Genomic DNA, 21,037 nt, shown 5'->3' with positions numbered 1-21,037 from the left:
AACTTCCACGTGTATGCAGATGACACCCAAATCTACTTCTCCAGTTGCATCTCACAGTCCGCTGATGTCCTGTCAGCTTTCCTGAATAAGCGCACATTCTGAATGTCAGCAAGACGGAAGCCATACTCTTTGGCTCCGTCCGTCTTTGGCTCTGTAGGTCTGAACTCCTTAGCCTCCCCGGGCTCTCCCTCAGACTCACTGAACCTGTGCGTAATCTAGGCATCAGGTTCGATCCTCCACCTCCACCACATTGTCAGCCTCCGTCCGTACCTGACACCCACAGCAGCCAAAACCCTCGTCCATGCCTTTGTCACTTCCCAGCTGGACTTTTCAAATGCTCTCCTCGCTGGCCTCCCCAGCTCCACCGTACATAAAATGCAATTAATTGAGAACTCTGCCACCCGGATACTAACCCAAACCAAACTCCGGACCCCCATCAGACCAGTCCTTGCCAGGCTGCACTGGCTCCCAATTTCCAAACGGATCAACTTCAAGATTCTTTCTCTCATTTTCAAATCCCTTCATACCCTTGCACCTCCCTACCTGTATGACTTGCTCACCCCACACACTCCACCACTTGCTACCTCTGTTCGGCTGACTCCATCCTCCTGTTCACGCCTCACCCCCTCCGCTCCACCATTGGTGGTCGTGCTTTCAGTCACCACTCTCTGACGCTCTGGCACTCTCTCCCTCAATTCCTCTACCTTTCCCCCTCCCTAATTTAAAATCCCGCCTAAAGTCCTTCCTTTTTGATCGTGCTAACGGTCACCTCCCTCTCCCCTTGGCTCGGGGTCAGACTCTGCCACTGTTAAGTGCTGTGGGATGCTACCTGGCATGAAGGGTACTATATAACAAGTTGTTGGTGTTAAATTACATTTCCCATTTTTTTTGCAGTTTTGTGACATAAACTGCTAAAATGCTGTTAATTTTGTACTCCTGTGAAATTGTTTTCAGGTTAAGTGAAACATAAATGTTTGGTTGATGTACTCAATCAAACATTTATGTACTCAACACTAGACTTTTCTGGCTCAACTGCAGGACTTGGAAGGGCAGACAATCCTCTTGGAGTAGGGATTCCACCCACTCAGCTCCTGTTAACTCTGCAAACCAAAGCCCGAATGGGTAGGATGATCCTCACTGGACAAGCAGTGGGAAGTCTGCCAAACAGTGCTCTCAATGGCAAGCTGTGCATTTTTAACTGGTTAACTCCCATCAGTATCCCATCACACACTCTGGAGTCCCCAAGTCTTGACTCTTTCAAACTGGTACCTGATATATTCTGGAATAAGATACGCAGGATGCATCCCTCCAAGGAGAGAATGCACTTTCTATTCTAGACACGTGGACATTTCCATGTGTAGGTGGCATACATGTGTGGAACTTGTTGTCTTGTTTGTGTTAACATATTCCTATGTTTGAATACACTTAAGCTTGGTGATGGGTTTCTAAACTTGGCTGACCCCAAAAATACGCATTTAAATATACCAGCTAATTTCAGGTAAAAGAATTCATGCATACATACATGTTTGAATGCAGAGATATTTGTTTTGATTACCAAAGTTTGAATTTTAGTATTTCATTTAAGTGGCATTCAATTATATCTCTTTATTAATAACAGCAAATTGCAATTACTTCAGGAGGACATCCCAAGGAGAGACAGTGAAGAGTTTAAAACAATAAGTTGCATTTATAAGGGCCCTTCACTCAGGCTAGGGTCTCGGAGCGTCAGACACTGGTAGGGTTGGATGCCAAACAAGGAATAATGGAGAGGTGAACATAGTCAAGGTCAAAAAGGTCATTCTTCAGGTGGAATGTAAAGATAAAGAGAGAACAAGGCAGAAGGATTGAGTCGAAAATTCCAGAGGTTAGGGACTAACTTGAAAGCATGGTCATTAATTGTCTTGCGGAGGGATTGGGGGGACTGCAGCAAGCCTGCAGTGGGTGAGGTAAGAATTGAACCAGGAGAGCGCAGGCCCACGGAAATGGATGAGGGGAGAAAGGTGATCAAGGAGGATGGAGTGGTCCACAGTTTTGAAAGCAGTGGCGAGGTGAAAGAGGACAAGGAGGCACAGAGACCACTGGTTAAAGAAAAGAAAAATATTAATGTAATGAGTTTGTTATTAAAAAAATATTGATTTATGAAGTATTATCACGTAAAAGGAGAATTCCCTTAATCTGTGCTGAGTTAACTCATTTCAGATGGCCCATAAGTGTGATTAGTACAACAAGAACAACAAAATTACATTTATAGAGCGCCTTTCATGTCAGGAGGACGTCCCAAAGCACTGAACAGTCAGATGTCGTGGCCCGAGCATGGGGGAGGCGTAGTGTAGGGGTGAAGGAAGGCAGAGAGGTGGGAGGGAGACCAAAGGCACGATCGAAGAGGAAGGTCTTGAGACTGGCCTTGAAGGATGCAAGGGAGGAAGCGAGGCAAAGGGACCATGGGTACAGCATTTTGATTGGTCAAAACATCCCCAGGCAAGGCCTAGGAAAAAATAACTTGGATTCAAGCTTCTGATCACTGTCCAGTAACCCATGCTGGAGAGTAGGTGTGGCTGGATGTCACCTGAGGATACATATGGACCAGCCATGTTACTCACTAATATATAATGATATATCTGGTACACAGTGTGTGCTCACACATGATGAATGGCTCCTTGGATTAGAGGTAGTTAGTACACGTTGAACCATTATCCCACAATGAGTCAATGTGCTCAGCAAAGGACGGTGCTACTGTAGATACAGTGAACTCTTAATAAAACCACTGTTTTATGTCGTCATATGGCTTATTATCACCATACTGATAATATCCCAGTCGATTCCCATGCAAAATGTGAATAAGTGAGCCGCCTCCCCTCCCCCGCATTTCATTACTTGTAACATAAAGTTGTGTTCTGTATGCATCTAGAAAAGTGAGAGAAAATCCCTTTATACCTCTGATTCAGCTGTCAGCTGCATAAAATGTGTCATAATCCTTCAGAAGGAAGTGACAGGAAATCTAAATCGGTGACAAACAGCATGAAATGACAAATGTTAAACAGTCATTGCATATGCCTAATCAGCTGGTATAGTATAAAACCGTGCAGTGTGTGTTAATGTTGGTCCTGGTTATAGCTCCCCCCCAGTGGCCCCGGAGGACCTACATAGTCAACCAGTTTATAAACTCACTGTGCTCTTTTCCCTTGAAGTGACAATATATCAGGAGTTCACTGCATAATACTCAGCAAAAGAGAGTGATACAGTATATATACACATATAAACAGGTTTATATAAAGAGAGAGAGTATATTACAGTATATTCTGTGAAGCTGTTTGAGACACCTCGAAGACGTGATAAGGTGCTATATCAAATGCAAGGATTATTATTATTATATAACTCAGACCAATGACTTCTATGAAAAAGTGAATCCTCATACAGTCACATTTTTAAAACTTTTTAAAAGAATCAGTAATTTTCCTTAAAGTGTCACGTCAAGCCCCCCTTAATGGCTCAGATAGTTAATCGATGAATATGTGAACCATACAGACTAAGAAAATTCCAAGTTTGATCTACAGTTTCTACTGAATTAGCATTTGTTTCCCCAGGTAGAATTGCATTTGGCCTGAGTACCTAGGTTTGGGCTGGGAAGCGCAGACAGAATGATGAATTCTGACTTGTTTCCGGGAGATGCATATGTGCGGAAGTTGGGTAGGAACAGAATTTGAATTGACTGCAATGCCCCCGCTGCTGAATAGCCTGCCAACACCCATCTTTTGGTTAGCAAGTGAATAATCAACATTTGGTTAAGGAACATGAGGGCAGCCAGCTGCAGTAAAGAAAACTGCAGCACAATAAAAGGAAAAATGAGTAAATAATCTTCAGAGGAGAAGTGGAAAAAAATGACAGGACAATTTGAAGGCCAGGAGAGAACGAGATACTAATAATCCTTATTAAGTGGAGTTCTGTAGCTCAGTGGTTAAAGCACTCGCCTCGCAAGTGAGAGATCTGGGTTCAATTCCCAGCAGGGGATAATGTTGGGCAAATTTCCTTAATCCACATACCCCTGTTTACCTAGCAATAAGTAGGAGCCCAGTTGTTTGTCGATTGGTGGATCGCGTTTCCGTAGGTAATAATTCCTTCAAAAAAATAATAATAAATTGGTCACTTCAATCCACGTCTGTTTGTGGGACACTGCTGTCGCGTTTCGCCCACACAATATAGTCAATTCACTTCGCAGTATATTCTATGAAGCGCTTTGAGACATCTCAAAGACATGATGAAACACTATATGAAATGCAAGGATTATTATCATTATTATTATTGATCCTTTCATTTGACATTTTGTCTTTCATGTCAGGAGGATGTCTCAAAGCACTTTATAGGATATTCTGTAATGTGGAGTAACTGTATCTTTTGGGTGAACGAAGCATCCAAATTGCGCACAGCAATGTCCCACAAACAGCCATGAAGGGAAGACTGCAGAGAAAAACTTGAAGATCAGGATAAGGATAACTTGATCTTTTGATGTACTGGCAGTTAATGAAATTTGGTAACAAAGGGCCTTGGTTTTTCACCCTATAACATTCTCATTTTGTTGTGGGGTACAATATTAAAATAAACATGTAACTTGTTGATAATCTAAATCTAAAGTATCTCATCATTTCATAATGCTTATTGGAACAAAACTGAACTTTTCATGGGTGGAACAGAATTTAGATAATAAAAGTTATTAATAACTGCTTAAATATATTGCAAAGAACAGAATTTTCCAGTTAGCACATAAATTGACGCTTTGTTACTGCAAATACTGTACTTCAAAAACATCAGTCTAAAGCTTGCTTTTCCCCCCATTCATCCTGAAATGATTTATGTCCTGTGCTCTGTTGTAATGTTTTTACAAACAAGCTAAATGAAAAGGACAAAATAACCCTTATGCTGATTATAACAAATCAATATGCTAGTGCTACATGGCAAGTAAAAGGAAAACATACAGTATTTATGCTAATTCTATTTAATTGTAACAATAATAAATAAGTTGCAGTTTAAGGAAACAGTGATTAAAATCAAATTATAAATAACATTTGTCAAGAAAAATCTGACAGCCACAGCAGGAGTGAAACAAAGGTTCCTTGTTTCAATGAATGTCACTGATTATTGGAATTTTTTTTATAAACATACATGTTAACCATATGGAAGTTGTATAAAGATACTATAATGTTTCGGCACAACACAAAATGACTTCTGTCAACAATTATAAACAGAGTACACTGGGTTTTATTTCAAAATAGGTTGTCAAACATTTGTTGATATCTACAATGGAATATTTTTTATTTGGCAGCTACTGGCTAAATAATTCGTGTCAAAACTAAATGAAAATGAATCAATGTGTTTTCCAGTATGAAGTGTTATTTTATGAAAGAATAACAGGAAAGAGGTCTTTTACTTAATTTGGAATATTAACTGTTTTATTTGTATATGCTTCCTTACCAATATTATCTTCCAAATTTCTTCCCATTCTTAAAGATTTTTCAACTATTTTTTCCATCTGGGTCATGGTTCCACTGACCACTTTCTGAAACCTCACTCGTACTGTATCACTGTATGAGATTTGAAAGTGAGTGTCGTCACACTGTCTAACTGTGTCACAGACCAGTTTGACACTGTCCTCACCTGAGCCCAAATTTCCTCATGGTCTTAGCCTAAAGATTTACTTGGAATCTGGATTTGTGAACACACACTCACATATCCAGGGCTTGGTATCTATGTTGACTGCTATGTAGAGAGGTAAGCAGCTGTTGCTTTGCACTTTCATCTGAAGGAAATATCAACAATAACAATAAGTTGTGTCTTGGAGCACTGAAGAGCAGTGTGCTATGACCATTCACGGCCTCACTCCCTCCTACCTCTCCGACCTACTATCCCCTACCTACCTGCCCGTACCCTCCGTTCCTCTGGCTCCGGTCTGCTCCACATCCCCCGCCCCAACCGCCCTACCATCGGTGGTCGGGCCTTCAGCCTCTCAGCCCCGAGGCTCTGGAACTCCATCCCCCAGTGCCTTCGCCGCCTCCTCCCTTTCCTCCTTCAAGGCCGGTCTCAAGACCTTTCTCTTTGACCGTGCCTTCAGCTCCCCTCTCGACTCTCTACCCCCTCCTCGCTCCCTCCCTTCACCCTGACCATTTCCCCCCTGCTCGGGTCCTGACCCACCTGTCCAGTGCCTTGGGACGTCCTCCCGACGTGAAAGGCGCTCTATAAATGGAATCTTGTTGTTGTTGTTGTTGTTGCTATGACGCCAAGCTGGAAAGAGAGAGAGGTGACCAAAGGTACGGTCAAAGAGGAAAATCGTGATTTGAAGAGGGCTAAAGAGGGAGCAAGACAGAGGGATTGAGGCTGGGAGTTCAGTAGGAAAGTTTGTCCAAACTGTAGGCATGAAATAATAACAATGCTCTACTTTTCTGCTCCATTGTACTGCTCACCAAGAGGTGTGTTAGGAGTTCTTAGTGCCTGCTATCCACCAAAGTTAGAGCTCCAACCTGAGCTTGACAGATGTCAACTTGCAACTATCATCGGGGGGGGGGGGGGGGGGGGAGGTAATTAGGGTCTACTTGGGTTGAGCTGACTCCAAGGTGACACGCCGGGCCATGGAATATATGGAATCGAGTTAAACCTTTGTGGTGTCTCAGTATTATGGTTCCTGAGCCAGGTGAGCTTGTAGTATTTGCCAGACAGTCCCTGCAACGGCAAGTTACGTGGTTTTAGCTGGTTAAACTGCAGCAATACCCCAGTGCTCTAGGTACCCCATTCTTGGCTCCTGCTAACCTGTACCTAAAACATTCCAGATTTTTAGATAAACAGTCTGTGCAGAATTTGGAAAAATTCTTAAATTTAGTCTTAATTTAGAAGCCGGTTCTCCACAATTCTTTTTTATCTTCAAAATTAAGACTGAATTTACTTTTTCCCCAAAATTATACATGATCTTATTTGTTAATATCAACGATATTAAGATTAAATCAATGAGAATTTCAGGCCACTGCACTGCCCTCTCGTAGTGGTAGCTGGTGACCGGGAGGTTCCAGTCTGATTTTTGCCTCCTAATCCTGAGTGCTGATGCCAATTGTAGCACTCCAACAGCTGTCCCACCTTAGATCATTTAACTCAGTGAAAACCTGCTGGGCCTTTAGCAGAGTTCCAGAGCTTGAAAGTTATTTACTGTACTTTGTACAATGCTCAGAACTTAACAGGAATTCAAGTTAAGTATGAGCAAATATGTTCCATGGCAATATTTCCTGAATGAAACAATTGCTTACATTTTGCAGTTTATTCTGTATTGTAACTTGTTTTTTTTGTTAAATTCTGTTCACTACATGTTGATGTCACAAGAAAAGTTGATTGTTTCTTTTTTAGGTTTACCCAGCTGAAAGGTCAGGCGAGGAATTTGCTCCCAGGCCGTACCAGTCCTGCTGCATTAAACCAGCCCAAAGTAAATTGCTAAACTTTTTTTCTCCCCCTTATCACCTCATCTTGATAATAATCCCTCAAGAAAACAAAATAATAATTTGGTCAATTCAATCCACGACTGTTCGTGGGACACTGCTGTGTACAATTGGCTACCGCGTTTCTCCCACAAATATACAGTCAATTCACTTTACAGTATATTCTGTGAAGCATTTTGAGACGTTTAGAAGACGTGAAAAGTGCTATATCAAATGCAAGGATTATTATATTATTATTATTATCTTCACTTGGCATTCTCCACTCATGGCCTGTTCAAGATGGGAAACCTGCTGTACAGAATATCCAGTAGGTGACTGTTATTAGGAGTGAAATCACTTACATTAGTTTAAAATTATGACCTGTTTTATTATATGTTACTCTTGAATTGATAACTCTTGAATTAATAAAAGTCCATCAATTGGTGAGAATGCTATTTCAACACAATCTATTTCTGGATTAAAATTCCCACAGATTGACCTAACAGAATTGTTTATCAAGAAATGGTAAGAAATACAGAAAGGGGCAGCCCTGATGGTGAAGTTAAATAGAGCAGCAGCTTACAGACCAGATGCTCGCTGGTTTGAATCCTGGTCCATGCTGAGTTCCGCCCAACAATTTTCCAGGTAAAAAATTGGTCATTTGCCTCCTGGCTGTTCATGTGAATTTGCTGTGTGCAAATTGACTGCCGCATTTCACTTACAAATACACAAGCACTCCACTTTACAGTAAATCCTGTGAAGCCCTCAAGATGTTTTCACAACAAATTTCTGCCTTTGTTTGAAAACTATTTGTATTTTATTTACATAACTAATCCAAAATTAGTTTGTAGGTTCCTTTTCTTTGCAAAAGGCATTGCTTTGACATTTTTTCCTCACTTTCTCTTATTATTATTATTATTACTTTCTCTTAATAAATAAAACTTTGTTGACTGGTTTTAATAAAGCAGATAGGGAGCAATTATTTCCATTTAATAGTGAGAGGTAGTAGAGGGGCATCAATTTAAGATGATTAGGAGGATTTGTTTTCCACAAAGAGTTGTAAGGATGTAGAATGTCTATCATGTGTAGTGAATGAGGCAGGGACCGTACTTTGCTTCCAAGAGGGAACTAGACATACATCTAAAAAGGGAACGGTTTGCAGGGGTATGGGGAAAAGGTAGGTAAATGGGACTGAATGGATAGCTTTTTCGAAAAGCCAGCACACATGTTGAGCCAAATAGCCTTCTTCTGTGCTGTAATTGTCTATGATTTTAAAACATCTCAGTGTTTCACAGGCAATTAGTGTCAAGTGTAGTGACTGGTTTTGTAGACACACATTGTACAGTATGTAGTGATAAGCACTTAGAGCCCAGCTAAAGTATTTCCATATTCTGTCATGCAACATTTTACTACCAGCAGTTTAAGATAACCAATCAGACATTGATCGAAATGTTGGAAATGTATTGTTTCAATAAGCAGAATGAGGTAATTGACATATGCTAATGATTGTGAATTATGGTGCTTTTCGCAACAGAGAGCAATGAATGAGCTGAGAAAATGAGCAAAGATGATCATATTTTTCTAAATTTAAACTTCATGAAGTGAAAATTGTTGCATTCTTAGAACCATTCTATTCATTAATAATCCCTGCGGATAGTAACGGAACAAAGCATGCATCGGAGTACTGCAATTCTGCTTTCAAATAAACATATGAAAGCATATTTCAAGATGTTTCTTTCCTGTAAAAGGCACTGTATACTGTGAATGTAAGTTTTCGCCTTTGAAATAATTTATCAAACATAAAGTTACTTTCTTTGGATCAGAAGGTCCATGACCAGCCCCAGAAAGACCAAAGATGTGCTGGAGGCATCATGGACATGCACCCAGTAACAACAATAACAAATTACATTTGTAAAGTGCCTTTCATGTCAGGAGGATGTTCCAAGGTGCTGGACAGTCAGGGATTTGGACCTGAGCAGGGGTTTGGGTTCAGGTGTGGTGGAGGCCAAGGTGGGTATGGGTCAAAGAGAAGTATCTTGAAATGTGCCTTGAAGGAGGCAAGGGAGGGTGCAAGATGAAGGGACTGGGATTGATTTCCAAAGAATGTGGGCAGAGAGGCTGAAGGCCCGATCGCCGATGGTGGGGCGGGCTGGGTGGGGGACGTGGAGCAGGCCGGAGCCTGCTGAGCGGAGGGAGCAGACTGGTCGATATGGGGTTACCAGGTCACAGAGGTAGAAGGAGCAAGACCGTAAAGGGCCTTGAAGGTGAGGATGAGGATTTTGAACATTATCCTCTGGGGGATGGGGAGGTGGGTGAGGGTGAGGGGTGATAGGATCACGGAGCCTAGTGTGGGAGAGGACATAAGCTGCAGAGTTCTGGATGATCTGCAGCTTGTAGAGGGAAGTTGGGATGGCTGTCAAGTAGGGAGTTGCCCTAGTCAAGCCTCGATGTAATAAATATGTGGATGAACATCAGGAATCAGAGGAAAATTACTATTTATTTTAGAAGTAATGGATAAAGTTAACAGTTACAAATGTACAGTTAACTTGTTCTGCCAATCACTCCAGAGCAGAAGGAACTGACCATCACTCCAGAGTACAAGGATTTAATATAAAATCCTTATAAGGATGTAAGGATTTCCACCCAACTCTATTTTTTCTGGCCTTAATTCTACCCTCCATTCCTCTCCTTAAGGTATTTAACTCTATTGGGATAAGGTTCTACCTTACATTGCCCTAGAAATCATTATTTAGCATGTTATTTAGTAAGCGGTGCAGCATCACAGCTAAATTGATCCTGTGCTCACCTGCCATCTAAGACATGTGGACACCCAAGAGCAATTGCTGAATAGAGCAGAATTGATTGATTTTCCCCTCCCTATTGTGGGAAACTAAGATCGAACGTGGTGCCTCAACTGCTGCCTTATCTGAAATAAGTTGATATTGAACAGAGATCGACCCTGAGACCTTCTTGGTACGTATGGCACAGCGACTCACTGAATAAACTTACTGAGCTATTGGGGGAGCTCTAACTCTACTCCTCCCTGTCTTTTTTTAATTTGGAGACTTCACTTGCAATTTCAACAAGGCCAAATGGTTTGTTGCCATTTTATTAACATTTTTATGGTTAAAGAACAAAAAACATATGTGTTGACTATCAATTGAAAAATCTCAGTATATTCTAAAAAGTTCAAAGCTGGCTGCAATCCGAATCCAATGAAAAATGGACCTGCTGCAGAATCTTGTGTGGCAAATAAAAAGCAAGGAAACGTGTTATAGCTCAGATAAATTTGAGGGACAGTGGTGTTAACGTGAAATAAATGTTGACATTTACAGCAGCTGAAAATGGGAAATGACAGCAGTGTAGATAAATCTGTATCACTAAAGTGTCTCCTCCTGAATTGTAGGTTGCTCATTTTCAATCTTCTGGTTACATCATGGGTGTTTCCTAAGTAGAAAGGTGCTAAGTGAGCAGCTTGCACAAGGACCCCTCCTGCACATCTCCTAATTGTTTGATATATACTGCTGCCTATTTAGTGAATTGAAAGCCCTGGAATATTAAAATCCAAGATATAATAAGACAATATTATTTCAATTCCATATTTCACTCTCTCTATTGACTGCAGCTCTTCTATCACACACAAATAGCCAGAACTTAATGTTATTATTTTATTACAAAATCATGGTTAGATGAGTTCCATGTGTAAAAGTAATGTTCGTAGAGAGGTAAGTGGGATCACCCTGGAACTTAACTGGCTCTGAGTAAATACACCTACCAAAGACAAGCAGCTCCACACAGTAATCCAAGGCAAACTTGTTTTGGTTCTCTGGTTATCTGACACATGTGGAAACTCATTGCCTTGCTTAACTGTACCCAAGCCAGACAAAGAATTCCACAAGTGCATATCCTCCCGACGTGAATGGCGCTATACAAATATAGTATTGTATCGTATCTGTTTCTGGCATGGTAGGAGTACCATACTGCTTACTTAATTTCAGAACATATTGGGCCCAGTTTGGTGAGAGCTAAAGCTTGGGAACCCCAGAGTGTGTGTTGGTGGTAATGCTCATGTTTAACCAACTAAAACCACATAGCTTGCTACTGTGAGCACTGTCTGACCAGTTTCCCACTACTTGTTTATGTTGCTTAGAACAGAGGAGGTTAAAGGGTGATTTGATTGAGTTATTTAAAATAATAAAAGTATTACAGGTCAGATAGTGGGGTGACTCTTCCCTCTGGTAGAGGAATCCATTACAAGGGGATATAGCCTTAAAAGCAGAAATAAGACCGTTACAACTGAGGTGAGGAAGCATTTCTTCACACAGATTGTGAAGATGTGGAATTCTCTGCCATTTTTTCTCTCTCTGGCCCAGGAAGCTGAATCAATAGGGATGTTTAAAAGACATGGATAATTGTGGAGATATAAAGGGTTATGGCGAAAGAGTGGGGCATTTGGATTAAAATTTGCGCCACGTTTAGTGGAACAAACTCAGTAAGGTGAATGGCCTCCTCCTGTTCTTCTATGGTTCCTATGTTGTCCAGATTGGACTACCTATTAGGGCTCTTGCCTGCAAGGGTTAGTAGGACCTTAGAGGAAATAATCCCTGCTCCCAGTGACTGCTCTGTCCTTCCAAATCCCGCTAATAAGGCAGACAGGCTCTTCTGCCATCAGCAGGGCTCTGGAGTATTGTAGATCCACATGGCTCAGAAACTGGATCACCGAGACTGTCGCAGAGGATTGACGTTATTCCAACATTCCATTTGGAAGCACGTTGGCTTGGAACCAGTTCAACTGCAAGGAGATCCTGCTCTCCCCTCCCCCGGACAATTGTCGCCAGTTGGATATTTGACATCATTTGGCTTATGACAAGCATAGCCCTCACGAGGTAGATAGCAGATACCAGGAAGTACCTACAAGTTTCCTGGTAAGCAGCACAGCTCAGCATGAAATGTGTAAGCATTGCCACCAGTGTCCTAGTCTATTGATCAGGTGCATATTAAAGAGCCCATGACCCAATTTGAAAAGAGGTAGAAATCTCTCTTGGTATCCTGGCCAACAATCCTCTAGATTCTAGACCAATTATCAATCATTAATTGTTTGTGGGACCTTACTGGTCAAAAAACACTGCTGCATTTGCCTAAAACATGATAGTGAATTGTGTGATATTTTGAAGTTGACACAACAATGTAAAAATACAAAGTTATCCTATCTTACCTCAAAGAGAACAAAATGCCGTGGGCAAATTAATCCAGTGGATTTTCCCACAAACTGTAGTTTTCTATGGATGAGACAGTCTTGCAGTTTAGTCCACGTGACTATAGAATCAAAATCAGAAGACAAAACAACTTATTACATTGGGTGATATGAATGAATGACTGACAGTTAGCTATATTGTAAATACTGTATCATGTTACAAAAGAATATAATAAAATACAAGACCATAAAATACAGCATTTTTTCATAACTGAAAATTTTGCTTTTATGTCTGTTGTATACATGTCAATCATTTTTCTTAGCAATGGCAAGCTTCCAGCAGTGGCTAACATGCAATACAATTTACACTTACACTTAGCGCATTTCATGTCGGAAGGATGTCCCAAAGAGCTTGACAATTCCACCTGAGCACCAGAGCTGCAGGTGGGACCTGAGAGAGGGGAGTTCGGAAATGATCAAAGCACGGTCAAAGAGGGATGTTGTGAGACGTACAACAATAACAAGATTGCATTTATAGAGCGCCTTTCACGTCGGGAGGATGTCCCAAGGCACTGGACAGTTGGGTCGGGACCAGAGCAGGAGGGAAATGGTCAGGGTGAGGGGAGGGAAGGGAGGGAGCGAGGAGGGGGAAGAGAGTCGAGAGGGGAGCTGAAGGCACGGTTGAAGAGAAAGGTCTTGAGACCGGCCTTGAAGGAGGAAAGGGAGGAGGCGGTGAAGGCACTGGGGGATGGAGTTCCAGAACCTAGGGGCTGAGAGCCCGGCCACCAATGGTAGGGCGGTTAGGGCGGGGGATGTGGAGCAGACCGGAGCCAGAGGAATGGAGGGTACGGGCAGGTATGTGGGGGGATAGTAGGTCGGCAAGGTAGGAGGGTACAAGGCCGTGAATGGCCTTGTAGGTGAGGATAAGGATCTTGAATTTGATCCTCTGGGGGATGGGCAGCCAGTGGAGGCGAGCGAGGGTGCGAGTGATGTGTTCGTGAAGCAAAAGGGGAGGGAGCAAGTCGGAGGGATCTGGGAATGGAGTTCCATAGAGTGTGTGCCATATGGCTGATTGTGGGATGAAATTAAATAGAATGAAACACAAAAGTAATGAAGCGATGCTTCAGTTGTACAGAGCCCTGGTCAAACCTCATCTGGAATATCGTATCCAGTTCTGGATCCTACACTACAGGAAAGATGTACTAATCTTGGAGGGCAACTAGCAAGATTCACTAGAATGGGCATATTCCTTTGAGCTATGAAGTTTGAGGGGCGATCTGATTGAACTGTTAAAAATGATTAAAGGATTTGACAGGGTGGAAAGCAACTTTATTCTCTGTTAGGGTAATCCAGAGCAAGAGGGCATAATCATAAATTAAACTAATTCAGAGCGAAATCAGAAAAAAAATTCATACAAAGTACCCCCAAAACATTGCAGATGCTGATTCAAGTCAATTGAAATATTTAAGAGCAAGGTAATATGAAAATTTGGAAGGCAGGGCCAATAAGGAATATAATGAAAATGTAGAATCAATCATAGAATTATACAGCACAGAAGGAGGCCATTCAGCCCATCATGTCTGTGCCGGCTCTTTGAAAACAGCTATCCAAATCAGTCCCACTCCCCCGCTCTCTCCACATAGCCCTGCAAACTTGTCCTCCCTAAATAATTATCTAATTAAAGAAATGGTATTAAGTTAGTGGACCAGCCACGATCTAATAAAATAGTGCAATAGGCTTGATTGGCTGAATGATCTTCTCCTGTTTCTGTCTGACATGCTAAGCATTTTATATTGTGTGATACTGAGCCATATGGATTAAAATGGTATTTAAATCATCACACCAGTTCTAGCTAGGCTCCACTGGTCCCTATCGCTGAACTCATCAATTTAACGTCCTTGCACACGTTTTTAAATCCCCTCATGCCTTGGCACCTTTCTACCTCTCGGACCTGCTTACCCCCCAAACCACAACCCGCTGCCTCCACTCGACTTGCTCCGGCCTGTCCCTCGTGCCTTCTGTTCCATCATTGGTGGCCACGCTTTCAGCCACTATGCCCCGAAACTCTGGAACACTCTTCCTCTGCCTTGCCCCTTTCTTGCCCATCTCCAGGTCCCACTGGAAGACCTTCCTACTTGACCATGCCTACCCCCGGCTCAGTGTCATGCTCTGCCAATGTCAAGCGCTCTGGAACGCTACCCTGGGTGAGGGGCACTAAATAAATGCAAGTTGTTGTTGTTTGCTGATCTCAGTGGGACTGCAATAATTGGCCTTTGTGTACTGGACCAGTTCAGGGGTTTCAACTTCTAATTTTTATCTCGTGATCTTTTCTAGAAAGTGTATATATCAGATGTAGGTTGGTCAGGTAAGGCATGAATCTAACACAGTTCTTATCCTCTCCCTCCCTCAAGGCTCAGTACTATACAATATAATGCGTTTAACAACTGTGTCATTCTTCGCTAATATTTATATTAATTCACCAGTAACTGTAATGTAATGAACTACACTTAATGTTTATAAAAGGTAAGCTTTGAGAAAGATTTGTATCTACATATCAAATTCTATGTAGCTGTTTGACTGGAAATACTTAGCACCAATGCCTTACAACCTCTGGAATTTTCCACCACGTAAGCTGATCTTTTCTCCTCTGGGTCCTGCCTTCATTGTTCCATTCATCGAGGAGATGGATTGATTTTTTCCTGTTGAAATGTATCAATTATTTCGTGAACAAAAATGTTGCAATTCTAAACTCTTCCTAAGCATCTGTGCAGAACACTGCAGTAACTCCATGAAATATAAATAACTTTGTTGCACATATTGAACTCAACAGTAATGTATATGGGTGGGGGCTTGGGGGGGGAAATCATTGGTAACAGTATTACAGTACTTCAATTTGATTCATAATACGTCTTTAAGATTTGCACACTCCGTTTACAATTAAAATTCAGTTGCAAATTAAAAATAGACATTATACGTATTGTCTTAAGACTGCTGATAATAATAAAAACTGGGGTTATAACATTCCAATACAAGTTTAACACAGCAGTAAATGATTACCCCTGTGGACAAAAATTGCCAGTTTATTCAAGGTGGGGGGGGGGGGGGGGGGGGGGGTCAGAAACAATTAGTTAAGTATATTTGCATATTCTTTCTTGAAACGTAGGAGGCAAATGTGTTCTATGGACAATGAAAGAACTTACCAACAGGGAAGTTGAAAGAGAGCTATGGGTGCTGGTTGACTTGTTGCTCACCGTATCCAAAGAATGTAATGTAATGCAGCAATAAATAAGGCAAACAAGCTGCTGGTCTATAATTCCAATCATTGAGATCAGATTGCCTGAAGTCATTCAAACAAAGCTCTGGTGGGGCAGCACCTGGAATACAGTGTAGTTCTGTTTATCCCAATGCAAGTGGTCCTGAAGACAATGCAAAATCTAATACCCAGTGTTTAGAGGAATGCACTGTAAGGTAACGCAAGATAAATTAGGGTTCTTCAGCCTAGATAAGCAATGTTTCCAGAATTTTTCCAAGAGATTATAAGATGCTTGATATGACAGAGATCATAGAATTTTATATTTATGACATTCAGATATAATAAGGCAGCAAGATAAGAGGAAACAGGTTCAGGGGAATGTTCAGGATAGGTATTCGGAAGTATTTCTTTACACAGAGGGTAATCTACAACTGGAACTTGTTACCAGAAAGGGTAATAAGTCCATAACACTGGACTCATTTAAGAAACAGTTTAATGCTGAAATAACATTATAGTAGGAAGTTGATATTCTGAAAGAATGAGATCAAATGACCCAAAGGGTTTTCTTCATCTGTACCATTTGCGATTTCCCCAGCCAAGTTTTTTTTAAAAAAATCCTAATCCTTCTATTGCCATTACTTTCTGACAACATCACATAACACAGGGTGACTTAACAGATGTAATGTTAAAACATAAAAAAATTAGAAATTTTGCAGGATTCTAACCATAAACGTTCGGCATGGTTTTGCCTTAAAGCACCTTAATCAAATGTTCTGTATTAAAGACGTGTTTTATTCCTTTCCATATGTATGTATTCACTTCAATATACTATTTAACCCCGAAGGCTGAATTTTGAATTGAATGATCCTCTCATATGGAATAATTTGAAACTGACTCCATTGGGAACAGCCAACCATTTGCAAGTGAGCCTTTCCAACCTATTATGTGTGACCAAGACATTAAAGCTGTAATGCACCACAAATATACTGAATGCTTTTGAAGTTTATCTTTAAAGTGTGTTACCTGAAACATGATCCATTTAAGAGAGTGTTTACATTTTTTGTAGAGGACACTGAGATCATGAATGTTGCATTTGTTTGCAAATGGGCATTTTCTGCACTCAATTCCTGGCTCTACTTTTAGAGTGTCAGATACCAGCGGATGACTAAAGATCACCAACATTTATGGGAATAAAAACTGCTTAGCATGTAAAATTGTATTAAAAAAAAATTATTTCTGTAGTAAGGATAATTTAATAATTACATTTATAAACACAAAATCATTTTTTAAGCAAATTTATACACATATATTTTAAACAACAAAAATGTACATTTATATAGTGCCTCTTCGTGTCACAAGGATGCAATAACTGACTAGGAGCCTAAGCTGTGGGCTTGGTCGAAAGCGTGTCATGATGCAGGTTTTGGAGGGGGCAAAGGGTGGTGGTGGTGGGGGGGAGGGGCAAGGCAGAGGGTCTCTGGGATAAAGTTCCAGAAACTGGTGACAGAATGGTTGAAACCTTGCCCACCGATGGTGGTGTGGAGTGAGTGGAGACATGAAGCAGTTCTGTGTTTGTTGAGCAGAAGGCTTAGAGCTTAAAAGCAAAACGAAGACATGCAAAAGTGTAGTAGTTTTATCTTTCACCCACCATCTCCAAGTTAGATTTCTCCAGTCTCTGCTGAATGGTCTCCCTAATGCCATCCTTCACAACTTTAACTGATTCAGATTTCCACAAGCCAAGTTCTGTGACCTCTCCAGTTCCAGTCTCTGACAACTCACAGAGCTTTTGTTTGCTAGTATTTTGATATATCTATAATAATAATCCTTGCATTTGATATAGCGCTTTTTCACATCTTCTAGAATTCTCAAAGCACTTCACAGAATACACTGTAAAGTGAATTGACTGTATATTTTTGTGGGCGAAATGCGCCAGCCAATTGCACACAGCAGTGTCCCACAAACAGTCGTGGATTGAGTAACCAATTTATTATTGCTTTTTTTCCTGAGGGATATTATCAGGCGTGTGGAGTAAGGAAACTTGCCCAAGGTTTCAAACCCAGGTCTCTCGTTTGCGTGGCGAATGCTCTACTGAGCTACAGGACTCCTTTGTGCAAGCTCTCCCTTGAGTGAAGAGAGAAAGATAGAGTGGCAATGGGGGAGCACGGAGGAGAGAGGGAATAAGGTATGGGGGTGCATTCCCCTCTACACATGTGTATGTATGCGTAGGGGGAAGAATCCCATAATAACATTTAAATTTGCTCCAAGTCTCATTGATGAACAAAGCAAGATGGTAAATTATCATCTGTGTACTGGAAATCTACCAGTTGGGGCATTGCATCATCAACTTCACACAAATAAATGACTCAACTTTGGTCTGTTTTCTGCAGTTGAGTCAATATGAAGATAAGCACAATCCCAATGGGATCCACTTCTCCTCTACCACTGAGGATAGTTACAAAATGATCATCATATAGCTGACATGCAGTTTAGACCTCTCATTGGATGGCTAGGAACATAGAGATAACTCACCAAGCCCATAGCTTTCAAAAGCAAGGGTAATGCAAGGTTGTACACAGTCAGCAAACATATTTGATTTATTCATCAATGATGTATGGGACGACATTGAGAGACAGATGTGGTGTATCTGTTCCAGGCATTTGTGACATACTGCAATGCTTCTGTTTCCAGATGTTATCGTGCTGTTGATGGACTCACCAGCGGATTTTTTTGTGCTGCACTCACCATCTTCAACACTGGGCCACTCAATGGGACATCATGATGATGTACCTGGCAATAGAATGTCAGAATTGAGTCAACTCTCTGTGACAGTCTGGTTCTTGGGCTAGGTGGGTTGACAGTAGTCCAAGGCACTGTTGTTGATGACAGACCAGCCAGCTTGGGTCATCAGCACGATATGTATGAGGAATCTTCCCACTCACCTCCTGTTTACCCTGCAAGCTGAAGCAAGCTGACAATCTAATGTGTAGGATTGTCCTAGCTGGACAAATGGTGAGAAATGTACCAGACACTGATAGCATTAGCAAGCTGTACAACTTTAGCTGGTTATTCTCCAAAAGTACTCCAATGCACACTATTGGTTCTCATCAATTTGCACCTAATACTCTCTGGAATTAGGTAAGCAGGGAATAACCCTCCAAGGAGAAAGAGTGTTCACATTCCGTTCCAAGCACGTGGACATTTCGTTTTGTTGGTGGCATACATATTTGGAAAACTCTGTGTGGTTTGTATACTTTTAGGCATTGTGATAGTGCCTGTGTCTGTATGTGTCAAGACACCTGGCTGAGCAACATAAATGCAGTCACTGTACTTTACAGTAAAATCCTGTGAAGTGTTTTGAGACATTTCAATGGAGCAATAAGGTACTCATTGATCATTCACTTCATAGCTGTTTGTGGGATACTTCTGTGCACAAATTGGCTGTCTCTTTTACCCCTTGAAACACAGTTAACGATATCAAGAGAGAATGGCAAATTTTACAATTTATTGTCTTCATGTAGCAGAGAAGCACCCAATTGGACTGATATGAACTTTCAGGTCCTTTGCATTTCCACATGTTTATCTGAAATCAAAATAGAATTATTTTGATTGTGTCAATTCAATGTCCTGAATTGGTCAGGACATTGGGAGAAAAATAGTCCCATGGGATCTTTATTTCCCACCTGAACAAGCAGCCAGAGATTTAATCTCTCGTCCAAAGAATGACATCTCCGACAATGCAGCGCATCCTCAGCGATATATTGAAGTGTCAGCCTGGACTGTGTGAGTTCAAAGTACCAATGTGGGGCATGAACCCACAACCATCATGACTTGGGGACACGACTGCCAACATCCAAGCTACAGTCCCAAATAATAATACTCCTTGCATTTGATAGAGCCTTATCATATCATCAAAACATCTCAAGAACTTTGCAGAATATAGTGTAAAATGGTTTGACTGGGTGTTTTGTGAGCAGAACACGACAGCCAGTTTGTATATAGCAATGTCCCACAAATAACCATGGAGTAAGTCACCGATTTTATATGGGGGATTGTTGGCCAGGACACCGGGAAAAACTCCCTTGTCTTTTCGAATAATGCTGAGGGATACACCTGAACTTTTTGGGACGTCCTCCTGACATGAAAGGGGCTATACAAATGTATTCTTCTTCTTCTTGTTGAACAGACAGGTGAGACCTCAGTTTAACCGAAGGATGTCACCTTCTTGCCTGAAGGACGGCACCTCCAACAAGGCAGCACACTCCCCCAGCATTGCGTTGGAGCGTCAGCTTAGACTAAGCGATTCCATGTCCCGACTGGTGGGGTTGAACCCACAACCTTCTGACTCAGAGGCGAGAGTGCTGCCTGTGGAGTCCTGTAGCTCAGTGGTTAGAGCACTCGCCTGGCAAGGGAGAGACCTTGAACTCCTTGAACTCCCAAAACCTTGGGCAAGTTTCCTTACTCCACACAGAGCCTAATAATAATCCCTCCAAAACCAAAAACAATAATAAAAATTGGTCATTTTCAATCTACGACTGTTTGTGGGACATTGCTGTGCGCGATTGGCTGCCGCGTTCGCCCACAAATATACAGTCAATTCACTTTACAGTGTGTTCTGTGAAGCGCTTTGGGAAGTCCTCCCGACGTGAAAATATATCAAATGCAAGGATTATTATTATTATTATTAATGAGCCGGACTGAGTCAGAATGAGAAAAGTGGCACGACTGAGTCAGAGCGATAAATATCACCAGGTGGAACTGGTCCCAACCCATTGCATTTTCAGTGGCGCAGTGACGACATCCCTTCGCCAGACCATCCACCCCAACAACAACAACAACAACAACAAGATTCCATTTATAGAGCGCCTTTCACGTCAGGAGGACGTCCCAAGGCGCTGCACAGTTGGGTCATGACCCGAGCAGGGGGGAAATGGTCAGGGTGAGGGGAGGGAAGGGAGGGAGAGAGGAGGGGGAAATGGTCAGGGTGAGGGGAGGGAAGGGAGGGAGCGAGGAGGAGGAAGAGAGTCGAGAGGGGAGCTGAAGGCACGGTCAAAGAGAAAGGTTTTGAGACCGGCCTTGAAGGAGGAAAGGGAGGAAGCAAGGCGAAGGCACTGGGGGATGGAGTTCCAGAGCCTCGGGGCTGAG

This window comes from Callorhinchus milii, unplaced genomic scaffold (genome assembly GCF_018977255.1).
Source record: "Callorhinchus milii isolate IMCB2004 unplaced genomic scaffold, IMCB_Cmil_1.0 Scaffold2, whole genome shotgun sequence".
Classification (NCBI taxonomy): domain Eukaryota; kingdom Metazoa; phylum Chordata; class Chondrichthyes; order Chimaeriformes; family Callorhinchidae; genus Callorhinchus; species Callorhinchus milii.
Note: the sequence above shows the minus strand (reverse complement) of the source record.